General features: G+C 35.4%; 1 pseudogene; it reads right to left on the minus strand.

Annotated features, from left to right (window-relative positions):
• Window positions 1-1,472: 1,472 nt before the first annotated feature.
• LOC121994892 lies at window positions 1,473-2,945 on the minus strand (annotated as a pseudogene).
• Window positions 2,946-3,443: the final 498 nt, after the last annotated feature.

A 3,443-nucleotide genomic window follows, 5' to 3' on the forward strand; every position in this document is an offset into this window, starting at 1 on the left:
TCACAGCGTTGTCCAGATTCATCTCTAAGTCGTCCGATCGAAGCCTGTCATTCTTCAAGATACTGCGCCGAGCGACAAAATTCCAATGAGACGCAGAGTGTGATCGAGCATTCGAAGAGCTCAAATAGTACCTCAACTCCTTGTCTGTTCTAGCTAAGCCATGTGTAGGCGAGCCACTCTAACCAAAGTACAATCTTGATCATCCAAATTATCCGATGACCCAAAACATAGCAACCAAAGTTTATAGCATTCTAATGATAGGTAATATTTGAACCTTCGCTCCAAAAAAGCATTTGGTAACTATCACTTAACTTATTGAACAAGAGTAGAAGAAACTGATTCTTTTTCTTACAAGCACAATGCCAGACCATACTCATCCAGAATAGTGTAAGGGGTTAACAAAGTTACGAGATTATGTTTAAGATAACCTTAGAGGATTAACAATGAAAGACATCAATGCTTAAGGATACCCTGTATCACATCTCACAACAATCTCACATTCCCTCATAAAGTTACTAGATTATGTTTAAGATAACCTTAGAGGATTAACAATGAAAGACATCAATGCTTAAGGAAACCCTGTATCACATCTCACAACAATCTCACATTCCCTCATAAAGTTACTAGATTATGTTTAAGATAACCTTAGAGGATTAACAATGAAAGACATCAATGCTTAGGGATACCCTGTATCACATCTCACATTCCCTCATACTGCACATCCAAGTACCTCATTTGTCTGGTCAATAATAGGACTATAAAAAAGATACATACGCAAAAGTCCAACATTTCTGATACACAGCTAATATCCAATCTTGTCCCATATGAACAAAAAGTGACAACCATAGATGATGACCTAGTGTGGATGGTGAGAGTCACGGCCATGGACAAATTGGCATAACGTGACAGATCATTCATATTCACTTTTTAGCTAAAAGAGAAAGGAGATAAATGAGAGGAAAGAAAAAAAATAAATCATGTCCCATTTGTGCAACTGAGCATTACTGAAGGTTCTATGATTATGAGGAGCACATGGTGATTGAATATGAGCTTGTTTGTATCAAACTAAAAAACATTAATCCTTTTTCACTGTAGGGTTTTAAGGTAAAAAGATAAAGTTCATATGCTTGGAGAAGCTTCTATTGAAGCTTGGATGCTCCACACCTATTAGTCCCATTTAGACAAATAGGTGATCTATTATGTCAAATGCGGTGCTTCTTCGGTTCATTATTTGTTGTTTAGCATTTGAGCAGTCAGTGAAAGTGGATGATTAACATTTATGCTTTGCAATAAAACATAGACTTTCTTGTTATATATTTTTGTTGTATGATCATATGAAACAAACAAAGGAAACGCAATGGCAAAAAAGGTAGATGCACAAAAGTTTTTTTTTTCTTTCTTACAGTGATGTATACATACAGTGAGTTCCAGCAATTTGATGGAGCACTTTGTACTATGGAGGAGAGAAATATTTATGGGGCTAAAAGGTACCTGAATCTCTGTATTGGCTGGGGAATCACACTTCTCTTGCTCTCCTCAAGGCATTTAGCCGCTTCAGTCCTCAATTGACCTGGTAGTTGTAAACATACCCAGTCCATTAATGATTCAATATCCTTGGCAAAATCAAGCAGGCACCAGTGAAGAAGCTTAGGAATCGCTAATTTGGATATGCCAACTGCTGCTTGCAAATAATGCATTTTAGCGGTTTCTAACTCCTTTTCCACTCGCGCAGCAGTGTACACTCTCACCTAAACAACCACAATAACAAATGTAACCCAAATCCACAGAAGGATTATCTAAAGGAAGTGCTTTAAGACATATCATCTCACTTTTGGGCTCTAAGATATAGGATTAAGCAATCTATTATAATTTGTTCAGATTTTGCTACAACAATTGCATATGGTCTTCAGATTTTTGTTGCAATAATTGCATCTAGTCTTCACAAAGCTTTTAGTTGCAGGCAGGCATTAATAGCACAACCAAGTAGTTCAGCAAACTTACAGCAGGTGAGGACCAACTTCCACATGACAGAGCAAATGTGACTAGAGGTTCTGGCCACTCCAATCCGAAGACTCCTCGTATTATTGTGCTCTCATTTTTGGTCCTTTAGTGGAGACTTTTGCCTACATAAATGAATGTGTTATTTTCTCTGATGATTGTGATCAAGTTCCTGAGACTTAAGTAAGAGAAAGACTGACATTTTTGATGTGATAAGACAATCTCAATATGAAATGTTCAATTGTCATTGCACTAAGCAAGTGGCCTCCCACATTTATCACTGCCTTAAATGAAAATGACGGTAAATATAAAGAGTTCTTAAATGGTCAAAGTAATAGTTTATAGGTTAAGGCGAACAAAGGAAGTGAAGATCATACTTTTGGCATCAATGCAACAACCATCTCAGGTCTCGTTGGTATTCCTTGCTCCAGAAAGGCCTATGATCAAATCAGTAAACATGGAAGATTAATCAAATTACTTACGAAAGACGCCAAATCGGAAGAACTTTCTTGAGCCATAGGATGCTAAAAAAGAAGAGAAATGGTTTGTTAGATAAGAAGATAAAGATGACCTCGCAAAGAAACATTTGGATCATAAAAGTCAGCACTAAAACAATCTAGTAAAGAATTTGAGAAATTTCATGTGATTTGACAGTTGATTATTTAACTAGAAACAAATCACAAACTATTATGAGGAGCAACATCTTCATCTTACTATTCAGAAACATACAAAATCATTAACTGTATGTTTCATCAATCCAGTAACTAGGCAATAAACTTACGTTCATCATGCATGAATTATAAATGTTGATCCAGAAAGCAAGCTTCTGCCAGTGTGTAAGTTTTGATATGTCAACTGATTCAAGCTTTCTGAATAAAGGCCTGTGCTTGAAAGATGATGATGCCATAAGAAATTAAACAGTTGAACCATATAAAAGAAATTGTAGTACTCACTTTAGCCTGTGCTTGAAAGATGATGATGTTAGAGTGTATACTAAAAGCCTAGCTTTTGGTATAAATATTTATCTAGAAATAAAAATCACATTGGTCAAATGTCTACATTTATGATATATGTAGTTGTTCAATTAATTTATATTGTAGATAACATGGTGTGTGGTGTCACACACAGAGGATTATGTTATCAGTACCTTATAAATTATAAACAGTAACTCACGACCATAATGGAAAGGAACAAACCATTGGAAGGTCGTAGTGTAATTAGGTATTAGTTTATCTTAACTATATAATTACACTAGTACACTTAGAGTGTATTGAGTAGGACCATTAGAGGTCGTTTCTTTTATACTGACTTTATAAAGAAACAAAGACCTCAGTTATTATGGAAGTGTGTGCTCTTAATCCTAATATAATAACAAGCACATATATTTGATATTTATTTCTTTAATTTATCAATGGGTGAGATTTAGTTCGATGAATCAATAAGCC

Source organism: Zingiber officinale, chromosome 6A, assembly GCF_018446385.1.
Source record: "Zingiber officinale cultivar Zhangliang chromosome 6A, Zo_v1.1, whole genome shotgun sequence".
Taxonomy (NCBI): Eukaryota; Viridiplantae; Streptophyta; class Magnoliopsida; order Zingiberales; family Zingiberaceae; genus Zingiber; species Zingiber officinale.